This window comes from Anolis carolinensis, chromosome 1 (assembly GCF_035594765.1).
Source record: "Anolis carolinensis isolate JA03-04 chromosome 1, rAnoCar3.1.pri, whole genome shotgun sequence".
NCBI lineage: Eukaryota > Metazoa > Chordata > Lepidosauria > Squamata > Dactyloidae > Anolis > Anolis carolinensis.
The window spans coordinates 293,397,253-293,409,585 of NC_085841.1; the positions used below are offsets into that span (position 1 = coordinate 293,397,253).

At 41.0% G+C, this 12,333-nt stretch overlaps 1 long non-coding RNA gene across 1 annotated transcript; it reads left to right on the plus strand.

Annotated features, from left to right (window-relative positions):
- Nucleotides 1–663: 663 nt before the first annotated feature.
- On the plus strand, nucleotides 664–6,732 carry LOC134295430 (uncharacterized). The gene is made up of 2 exons (XR_010001997.1): nucleotides 664–1,552; nucleotides 6,440–6,732. It is a non-coding gene; the product is annotated as an uncharacterized LOC134295430 (long non-coding RNA).
- Nucleotides 6,733–12,333: the final 5,601 nt, after the last annotated feature.

The window sequence follows — 12,333 nt, forward strand, 5'->3', positions numbered from 1 at the left end:
AAAAACTCTTGCCTGCCATGTTCCAGAAGCATTTTCTTCTGACGTCTTCTCTGGTGCAACCAGCAAGGCTCTGGGGTCTTGATACCTTTGTGTACTTGGAAGCTTCAGTTCTGGGGGGGGGGGGGGGGAGAGAAGGAATCAAAATGGAGGTGCCATGGGCCAAAAGGAAGAGGGTGGCCTCCTGGCTTGGGAGGCCTCTTTGCAGGGCGGGGAGTTTCCTTTGCCTGGCTGCAATGCGGGGCTCAGGGCGGCAGCCAGAAGAGGAGCCAGTTGCCCCTCTTCAGCCGCCAGCCACGTGTCCGCATGGGCGATGGGAAGCCCTGCGCATGCGCACAGGCCCATCACCCATTTTGGCCGATGGTCCTGTGCGCATGCGCAGGGCTTCCATTTGCCCACGTGGACACGGAAGGCATGCCAGCCACCCGTCCGCGCAGGCGAGTGGAACCCCGGTTGTTTTGTGCCACATACGAGCACATAATTCGCCTCGCCTTTGGCAGTAGATGGCCTTTTCAGTCCTTTCCAGTTCTATGATTCTAAATCTTTAACTCAGTACAAAGCCACTTTGAATGTTTCCAATTTCTCCTAAAGAAAAATAGCTTGTTACCTCAATCAGAATTGGACAATATTTTTATTCAGAACAGTAAGATGTAACAAAACTATGGGTTGGAATAAAATTAAGGGGTGGCATATAAATAAAAAAGCTGGTGCATTGACCACTCTGTTTCCACAGCTGCAAGATGGAAACTCCAGGCTCTGTAAAGTGAAGGTGCATTAGTGTATTTTTAACACCCCAATGTCATTTGCTGGGGTGCACAATTAGTGCTTTTTTCTCCACTAATGGTAGTGTTATCTTTCTCTCTGTGTAATGTAAAAGGCTGGCCCTGTAACCCAGAAAGCTCAAAATTGCCTTTTTCAAAGCAAATGACTCCTGACTTGGCATAGAAGGGGCACAGAGTGGCACGGCAGTCTAATTTTCCATCACCTAATCATTTTGCTTTACAAGCTTGTGACATTTTAATAATCCTAGAAAGGGGCAATTAAGCTGCTTATTATTATTTTTTACTTGAGGAGTACATATTGCTGTTGTTACTTCAATGTCCCTGTTCTCTGATATCACCACCTCCACTTGATGTCCCTGGATTGTAGAAGTGAGGGATCAGTGTGTATGAAGAAAGGGGAAAAATTTGTATCTGTTTAGTAAATATCTTTCGGTATCATTTGTAACTATATCTCAGCTTATGGAAAGCCATTGAAATCCTTTCTTCTTTTTTAGTTGCTTTAGACAATCTGGCATGCTTTTCCATTAAATTCAGCCCAAGCCTACAAATCTAGCATGCTAACCTACTGTGAAAAAAAAGGTCATGGGAAACCCATGGGTAGAAACCAGTGTCTAGGAATGCTCATATTGCTGTTGTTCTACATGGGAGCACTTTCAATGTTTGATGTGTGCCATCTGTGCCCAGAAGGAGGGGGAAAAACACAAGCTCTCCTAAGAAACAGATGGCTCTGCACATCCCAGCCTCTTCTACGTCCAACTGCTACAAATTAAAAGGTATGTGTTGATTTAAAATGCATTCATCAATTTTAGCATCCTTACCTCTGTGGATTTCAGCAGGGGATCCTTGATTATTGATCTTTTACTGTATCCACATTTGATGGAAAGCACACTTTCTCCTTGGTGACATCCAAGTGACGTTTTAATGTCTGCCCATGTAAGACCATGTTAGGAGAACAAAGTGGAACAGTCAACAGTCCTGCTAATGCTTCTAAATACAACAGCTGTATTTTTGTTTCTATTAAGCAGGGGGAACTCAGATAAGCACATCACTGGCAACGCATATTTGCTAATACTAGTTGCTAGTAAGTTAAGCCTAAAGATTGTGGGGAGGGGGGCATCTTTGGCAGTGCAGGATCTCATTGTGAACTGTACCCACACATGCATCATCCGAAATTTGGTGGTACAATGGCTGTTTCCGATCGCAAAAGAACATCACATGTAATGCTAAAAAAAGGTTTGCAGGAAGATTGTTGGATGTCTTCTCTAAAATAAAGTCCACATTCTGCACATCCCTTGTATAGCATTAAATATGTGTTTGTTTGTTTGTTTGCTTGCTTGCTTGTAAGCAGTAGAAATAGAGGTACAAATTTGACACAAACCACACATTGCTCACTTGTTGTACTCATGGGTTATTTACTTTGAAAGATGTTGCAAAAGGAAGTATTCTGCACCTCTTTATAAAACACCTTTGTACCAGATGTGAAAGGATTACATACAGCCACAAGTTGCGTGCCTAGGAGCCAGGCCTGTAGCCGGGTGTGTGTGTGTGTGTTGGGGGTTCAAACCACCCCTGAAAATTTTCAGGTTCAAAAAAAAAAAAAAACCCGGTTTACTCATGAATTTTAACCGATTAACCAAATCCCCATGCTAAGTCTATGAGACACAAAAAAATTAAGAGTCCCTCCAGGCACTATCTCAAGCAGATATTGACAGGTTTGTAGGAGGGGGGGTTAGGGGTTCATCCCCCTCCTGAAATTTTCAAAAACCCCTCCGAATTTTTTTCTGGCTATGGCCCTGCTAGGAGCCTTATAACTGTCCCTGGGAACTAAGAAAAATCTCCCACCCTTCTCTGACAGGCAATGGCTGCTTTTGGACAGCTTTTGTGTACACCCCTATGGCAATGGAAGGAGGCATAGAACTGTACTTGGGAGTCACTAGGTGACCTTCTGCAGGCTTGTACTGTAGCTATTACACCCTGGCTTTCCATATAAGTATCTTAGCAAAATTTTCTAATTCACTAGCACCAAACACAACTAACACAGTTGTTAAAGGCTATTAGCCGTAATGGCTAGATATCCCACCAACATAAGAAGCCACATGCTTTTAACACTAGAAAAACTAGATGGTACAGTGCTAATCCATTCATATCCTGCTTCTGTGGATTCCCATATCTACTTGCCCACTGTGGAAATCAGAACAATGAACTAGGTCACTGCTTCTTAAACCATTGGTTCCAACCCTAAATGGGGTCCCCTTGGCTCAATGTTGAGGTCAGAAAAAAATGGCAGCAGTAAAAGGTTTCTGAAAGCCACCCATTTGCACAAATCTGTTAGCAAAAGCATGCAGTGTTTATAGTGGATTCTGCAGAAAATGTTTCATCTGTACTCCAGAAAAAGAGAATCAGCCTATCTAGCAAGCCTTGCAAATGCTGATATCTTACCAGTAAATGTTTGATTTTTATGCCTGTTTTATATATCTATATATCGGAGGTCAGGAAAAAAAATATTGGGTTCAAAGTAGCTCTTTTTCTGCTACTTAATCTTCATTATTGTGGAGGATGGACAACTGGGGAGTCTGTAGCTATGAGTGACTCCCTCAGCTCATCTATCCAGGTCCGTCCACACCATTCACAAAGTACTAGCATGATCTAGATGAAAATGGGCTCCTGCATAATGTCCATGGTGTTTTTACACAGTAGTTTTCCAATGGATGCTTTTGGTGGGGGCGGGGGGTATATATACCATCTTGTTAAACATCTAAGACTTTTAATGTAGTTTGTTTCCTGAATCTGATTTGCATAGCTGAGTTATTGCTCTTAAATTATCAACAGAATCACTGGCAGATTCTGCTTAACAACCCTAATGGATGTGATTATAATTTTGCTTCTAGTAGCTGGCACTGAACTTCCACTGCCTCATCAGTATAAAGGGACACTGTCAACCTGAAAAATAAATTGCATAGAAAATGAACTTGCCACTGTTGCCATTACAACCCTTCTTTAAAAGTGATGAGGAACAGGAGGAAAACGATTCTTCTTATTCCTATGAATAAGATCAAGCAAAACTGAAAATAATACTTTCCAAGTCAGTAAATGAACTCAAGGAGAGAAATGGGGAAAGAGGTTTTGCTGTTTTTGTTTTTTTAGGAAAAGAGCAACAGGAAGATTACCCTTAATACAACTGCTTTGAGGGACACCACCTTCCTTTAGCTTGGACCTCAAGGACCACAGATCAAGATATTTTAAACTGCATGAACTGGCCCAATGAGTCTCAGATTTATTTATTTCGTGTCAAAAGCATTGGTACAGCAAATACATTTCAAATAATGGAAATAAAATAAAAAAAGAAAAGAAATCACAAGCAACTAAATAGTTTTGGACCAAAAGCAGGCAACAGCAACCGCATTGTCTGTAGCTTTAAACAACTCCTCCTCCGTACATGAGGCAGGGCATTGTGGGCAAGCATACATACAGATGAAACCTGGTAAATATTTTGCTCACTTCCAGAAAGAGAAATGTCTTTGTCAAAAATGATTCATACTGGAAGGTCTTACATCTTATGAAAGGATTGGAAATCCTTTATATCATTTATTAGTGATGTGCACATTTTTGAAAGGCTGATTGGCTGCTCCCTGGACCTCTACTATACCCTGCACAGGTATGAAAAAAAGAGAATTGCAAGCCCTGAAGAAATAGTAGTGTGGTTTTTCTTTTAAAGAAGATACTATGTGCCCTTGGTAGCCACTGGGGTTTAGTTCCAGGATCCCCTGTGGATATCACTGCCCATTAATGTTCAAGTCCCATTATATACAGTAGCATAGTAAAATGAGGTCTCTTGTGTGACATAATCAAAATTTGTTTTTTGGAATTTAAAAAATGAGTATGGGTGGTTGAAACTCCATATCTATTGGAAATAACTGCACCATAACCTTATTGAAAAGGTAAAAATGATGTCACACCCGTTTGGCAAATGTGAATCTCCATGAACATGTGGAGACCACCTTTTGAAAACCACTAGACAAGAAAAACATGACCTTGTTAGAAGTCAACCCTTTGAACAAGTGATATTCATAAGCATTCATGTAATAGCACATAGGTAACTCAGCTGATAAACTAAAGAACCATGTCTTTAAACTGCCAAGAATAAAGACATGCCACTACAAAAATATATATGGTTAGCAGAGGATGGTTGTTTCTTTGCAGTTCCAGTTGCCCAAAAGATATACATTCCCTTTAAACCTCTTAGTTAAAGTATGCACTCAGAAATAAAAAACAACAACAACAAAGTCTTCTTTGGAAAATAACATATCTTGTTTACTAAAAAAAAAACCCATCCTGTATTAATTCAACATACAGGTACATTTCTTAAAGTTCAGTTATAGATTGATGTAGTTTCTTTCTGTGTTGAGTACACAGGATATCATTCTTCATCAATAGTTCATAGTCTTTCAATATAATTGTACTCACTGAGGCCCAAAATCATATTGTTTCAATTAAAGTCCAAATAGTAACCTACTTTCATTGAAGACCAAACACATACTGAAGACAACATGGAGTCTTGAGTCTGAGCATGCTCAGTACAATCATATAGCTCCTCCACACCAAAGGGGTCAGTCAAACTGGCAAATCTACATACACATAAAATACAAGTTAGCAAATAGATACATTAACAAATAAATAGTGAAAGGCTTGGGAGGTTGCTACAGTAGAGTTCCGGTTATTTGACATAAACAAGCGGGCCGAATGTCGAATAACCGGAACTGATGGATAATAGGGAGGCCCTATTATCCCTCCCAGCAATCTGGTTTAGGGAAGTTCCCTGTGCGCGTTGGTGCCTAGCAACGCGCAGGGGGCGCTTCTCAAGGGACAAGTGCTCGCCGGAGCGATGGAGCGGCTCATCCCTAAGGCAAGCACTTGGCTCAGGGAAGCGCCCTGTGAGCGCTGCTGGCTAGCAACACGCACAGGGTGCTTCCCAAGGGCCTGGCACATCGGATAATACAGTAGGTCGGATAACCAGAAGTAGATTAACTGGAACTCTACTATTTCCAACAGGCCAACTGTACAGACAGGCACTTGTTGGACCTACAATCCCTCAAGGCAAATGGAATAAATGAAATATATACTGTATTGGATTGACAGTATACCGCCTCTTCATCCCCATTTACACAGGACATTCCTTGGGCCACCAGACATTGCAGATGAGAACCATTATTGCTTGACAGTTCACAAATTGGTCAATATTAGTTTAGAAGCCATGGCTTGAATTAGGAAGACCTGAATAGGGCTGTTAATAAATGGGTGGGGAGGGGTTCTCATGAAAAGGATTGCCATAAGTCAAAGCACATTTGGTGGCAGTTAACAACACAATCTAGACACTGCTCTCTGTAATATAGAAGTTGACATCCTTATTTAACAGGAGGTACTATTTCTCAGGAATTGCAGCAGGTAATGGTGATGTTGCCAAGCACACATCTAGTGGTCTTAACATTGAGAATGGGATACAATTTAGCATGTCTTCTTTTCCCAAACAGCAATAAGGAACCATTGAAACCTGTGAATTGGATTAGATTTCCTGAAGACGTTACTTGCTTCTCTCTGTGGGCAAACAGCCAACAGAAGGCTTTTTCTTAACCAGGAAATCACTTTTGTTCCTTCTTTCACAGTTTCAAATGTGATTTGGAATGGAAAAGATACAACAGGAAGCTGATACAGCCTGACTTCATTTTCTCACATACTCTCCACCCAACTGCCACCGCTCTGCTGCCTCGAGAGTCTGCTGTAAAATGTGGAGTCCAAGCCTGCCATCTTCTGGGGGGAAACAACAAAGCTCAGATGGGTCTGACAAAAATGTCTTTTTTTGTCTCCTCCGTTCATTCCTGCCTCCCACCATCTGGTTCCTCTATTCTGTCTTAGAAGATTTATGAGTAAGATGTCATTAAAATACACCACTAATCTGGTCATAGATTTTTACGTCTGCTCTACTATTCATCTCTCTTTTTTAAAATAAATAAATAAAATTACTGACATGTAAACAGAGGTTTAGGGTAGATTCATCTAAGCACCTAACAAATATATGACAGTTGTCTTTGCTCAAAATCACAGGGCAGAGGGGAAGATTAGCAATATGAAAAGGGCCTATAAAAACCAATTTGTATGTGAGAGCTGATGATGGACGGGTATTAAGTTTGAATGTACAACTAGAGAAGATGAAAAATAACTTAAAAGCCTTCTGGATCAGATCAAACATCTGTCTTATGGGGTATTTTGCTTGCCATTGTAGCCAACAGCTGGCTCTTTTTCTAGGGTTCCCAAGTAGTCAAGCCATGATATGATGACTGAGCCATTTCCTAACTGGTTGAGGTTTTTTTTTTTTCATTCAAATGCCTCTCCTAATGATTAGTTACTGGCAGCATACACTTTACATTGAAATATGCTGGCATTTTGGTCCCCATTTCTCTGTGTTTGGCATCAGCAACCACTGGAACTCAGCCTACTAGCGCTTGGCTGACATCAAATTCAGCTTTTATGCTGAAATGCCCCAATCTCAACAAGTTTGTTTCCATACTGTAGGTCACAGAGCAGCTGAAGAGATCAAATGGTGGAAACAGTCCCAGCATGTTTCCAGAAAGATCCAGCCACTTGTCCTACATCAGTTGCCATTACCACTGGGGGGAATGCAAATCTGAGCTTGCCCACATTGCATCTATTTGCATCCCTTGCCATTATTTCTATTCAATGCCCATGGAACCTTACCACTTTCTGGGAGAAGTTATGTGAGAACATAGAAAACTGCTTTGTAGTTAGGCAATCCATGAATCCACCACACTCACTATTGTCTGCAGCAGTTTGAGGAACCAACAGCAACTAGGCTGGGGGGAATTGTGTAGTGCACCTTATAGCAATTGGTGCACTACAACTCCTGGCAATCTTAGCTTGGATAGGGCAATTGGGAATTGCAAATCATTAACATTTAGAAGTATGCAAAAATCCCCCTCTAGATGAGGTGGAAATTACTAGATGAAATGGGAATAAACTGTTATATGTGAGAGAATGTAAAAAAAATAACTTGAGTTTGTGAGTGGAATTTTGGGGGTGGGGAAGACAATGGGGAATAGGGTAAAATGAATGCATCCTAGACCATTTTAGTTTAGTTGTTGGGACAAATGGTTTGAATTGCTAAATCTGTTAGGTAGTCACCAACAGTTTTATATTATATTATAGTCAGCCTTCCATATCCACAAATTCTGCATCCACCAACCTTAGGGGGGGAAATCCACAAAGTAAACATTGTTCTTTCTTTAATACAAGGGACACCACTATTTATTGTATATTGCATATATTGGGACTTGACCATCCACATATTTTGGGGTCTTGGAATCACACTCCAGTGGATACTGAGGGCCCACTGTACATATTATAGCATATATCAATAGCAAGTTGCCTCTCTTACACATAAGAGGTTTATGTATTTATGGAAAGGACAAATCGCTTTTGCAGAGCTTCCTTAAAAACTAGGTCAGTGTGCTTGCCCAAGGGCGCAGTGCACAGAGAAATAAAAAGAAGAAGAAGATGCAAATCAAGCCTACTTCACAATTTAGTCTATTTATTAGGAGGAGGGGGAAACAACCAAAGTTAAGTTCAGATATAGAATCAAGTGTGGAATTAACTCAACTGAAACATGACATTAGCAAAACAAAAACGTAGCAGGAAATGAAGGATAATTAATCAAACCAGGATGATTTGATAAAGATAGATTCACCAGAGGGAAGACCCTGAGATTTCTATATAGAAGAATTTAAAATTAACTCTTTGCTAGACCGCTACCATCCTCATTCTTCCCAAGAAAGAGGTATTTCTCTGGAAAATAGGAGTTACCAAAGAGTGAAATTCAGTGCTTGGGATAATCTGATCATGTGCTCTTCAAAAGATTCCATGTCACGTTAATAAGCAGATGAGTGCAGTGGGACGGGGTTGAAGGAAAAAAAAAACCAGCTTGATATGAGTGCCTTCAGGCCATGCCCCCAAAGATATGTTCTAGTGAGATACATGGGAATGGGCCTGTGACGGACCTTTAAAAAGCTCCACACTACCGATTAGCTTTCAGACAAAAATACTACACAGCCCAACCTGTAGTTATCATGGGAAATCTTCAAGGCACTTTCAGATATGTTTTACCACTGAAATAGGGTTGTTTCACATTTGATGACATGTTTAAGAATGTTTACTTCCACTGATACGGGAGAGATTTAAGCACATGGCTAATTTTTTCCACTCATATGCCCCTTAAGTTTGTATGGATTTATACTTGCATATATTTTTATATTTGCAGAAGGAATTGCTTCTAGGTAAGACCACAACATTACACTTGTACAGAATTCACTTCTTCCTGAATTCAACTGAGCAGTTCATGAAGTCTTTAAGGCTTCATAAATTCTAAGGCTAGTTTAAGGCTTTCAGAATTATAAGATGAGGAGAGACATGCATGGCCCAACACAGTGACTCACTACTCATACATCTGTACAAAGAAAAAGCTCCTTGTAAGACAGGAATATTTCACTCGGTTCCCCATGCCGAACACCATCATTAGCTGCAATATAGTATAGTTGCAACCAAGAAGAAAGCCACCTTTAAAAAGCAAGTAAATGTAACCAAAAACTCCTGCAACCATAACTGCAGGAGCAAGTGAGGGAACATCAACAAATTCTGACTCAAAAGATGCCCTTCGATGATGTTTTGCCCAACAGGGAAAATAGCAGTGACCTCAAGGAATTTGTGGGATGAACTAGATCAATGGTTCTCAATCTTCCTATTGCCACAACCTCTTAATACAGTACCTCATGTTGTGGTGACCCCCAACCTTAAAATTATTTTCAATGCTACTTCATAACTAATTTTGCTACTGTTATGAATTGTAATGTAAATATCTGATATGAAAAATATATTTTCATTCATGTTATTGAGCAATTTAGAGCAGCATTGGATAGTGAGATCCAAGCTGTGGGTTAATCCTGGTGAGAAAAAGAAGCCAATAATTTCCAGAATATATCTCACCAAGTTGAAGCAGAAAGCAGAGGTGTTTTATTTAATTTCAGCTGAAAGTGATGCCAGCCTGCGATAGTTCGCCAAAAATAGACTGAGATACATAACATAGGAAAGCATGCACTTTTATAGTTTTCAGGTTCAAAATTCCCACCGCCCCTGGCTAGACCCAGCCTTGCTGTGATTGGCAGGGGCTCCCTGGAAAGGTGGGAGCTTGACACGTCTCAGCCAATGAGAGAGCACCGCCTGCCTTCGATGCAAATTCTCCCCCTGTCCAATGATGAAAGAGGGGCTGGCAGGTCTCTGAACAATGGAGGAGGCGATGGCTGATGATGGGCTTAAGTACCCTTCCTCCCAGAGGAGATATGCCATTTATGTGGAATGATTGGAATGTCCAAAGATTGCTCCATTCTTAAGTGGTCTGGCTTTGCCCTCCGAAGCTTAAGAAAGAGTCCATTGTGTTATTTCCAGATGTTGATCTTGGTAAGTCCAGTGAGTTGGGATATGGCCTGAGGCAGGCTGGTGGCACCCAGGTCAGGATGGAATGCTGGCCAAAGTTCACATCAGGGTCACTGTGCTTCATTTTATAAGGGGCAAGATATCAATAATAATAATAATAATAATAATAATAATAATAATAATAATAATAATTATTATTATTATTATTATTATTATTATTATTATTATTGAGGTGGTATGCCTCAAGTACCACCTCCTAGCAGAAAAGAACTGGTGGGATCACAAACCTGCAAAAGTATTGGAAAATGAGCACGCAAAGATACTGTGGGACTTCCGAATCCAGACTGACAAAGTTCTGGAACACAACACACCAGACATCACAGTTGTGAAAAAGAAAAAGGTTTGGATCATTGATGTCGCCATGCCAGGTGACAGTCGCATTGACGAAAAACAACAGGAAAAACTCAGCCGCTATCAGGACCTCAAGATTGAACTGCAAAGACTCTGGCAGAAACCAGTGCAGGTGGTCCCGGTGGTGATGGGCACACTGGGTGCCGTGCCAAAAGATCTCAGCCGGCATTTGGAAACAATAGACATTGACAAAATCACGATCTGCCAACTGCAAAAGGCCACCCTGCTGGGATCTGCACGCATCATCCGAAAATACATCACACAGTCCTAGACACTTGGGAAGTGTTCGACTTGTGATTTTGTGATACGAAATCCAGCATGTCTATCTTGTTTGCTGTGTCATACAATAATAATAATAATAATAATAATAATAATAATAATAATAATAATAATAATAATAATAATAATGATAGGAGACACATGTGGGACTCACAATAGGGGAGAAACACGAGATCCAGTATCCCCATTGTGTTGGGAGACAAACACAGATTTTTTCCAGGGGTTTCAGGGGGCTCCGATCTTCCCTGTGTTTCCAATGGGGGACAAAGAAAGGGATCCCAGAAGTTCCCCAGCAGCCCAGCAGTCAAAAGGCTTTTTGGGATTCCACTAGAACTGGGAGACGGCGCAAAGGTACAAAGGGGTTCATGCAGGAGGGGGAATGAATGGCAAGGGAAAGATTATAAAGCATATATAGTTATAGTTAACCTACAATCAAAGAGCATTCTGAACTCCACCAATGATGGAACTGAGGCAAACTTGGCACACAGAACTCCCATGACCAATATGTGTTTTCTGATTGTCTTTGGCAACCCCTCTGACACCCCCTCGCAACCCCCCCCCAGGGGTCTCGAGTCTCAGTTTGAGAAACACTGAACTAGATAAATCAATGCTGAAAGGCAAATGAATAAGTGTCCCTTCTCCCAAACCATACATCCAAACCCTGGTCAGAAACTTTCCTAGATGTCATTATTACATGCATCAACATATAATGTGTAGGTTGTTCCTTGTACGAACACAGCTTGTGGGTGCATGTACGTATCTCTAGTCTCTAATGAAGTGCAGTTTTATAGCAAATCCAGGCACGTTTCCTTGTACTCTCTTCCAAATTCTAAATGCTATCTTGTAAAAAAGAGATTGGAAACCTCAGGCCCTCATGCTGGACTCACTGGCCTGCAAAGATTCATGATGGTCAGGGGGTTCTAGGAGCTGTGGTCCAAAAGGGTAACTTTACAGCACCCTACTCATCCTTACTGTGATGTCTACTGACTTGTCTTTTGTCAGAAAAAGATATCCTATTTCCCAGGTAACGTTCATGGATAACAGCAGCTTGTAGTTCTCCAAAGGATGTACTACATCCATTTTTCTCAAAGGATGTAATTGCCTCTTTGGAACAAAACCTCTGACAAATCACTTCACAGCATCTGAGGTTCAGCTTTCCTATTTGTATAGCTGGCATAATAGTCTTTGAATTGATGCCATATAAACATAACATATTAGCACGATTAACCACCTCTCAAATTGCCTTCAGATACAGATAGCAAGCAAAGCAAGAGTGCTGTTTCAGAAGGAGTGGAGTTCTGCCAGGCTGGTGGTTGGTATCTGCAATGTGGTTACTGGAAAGCAGCAAGCCTATCGGCAGCTGAATTAT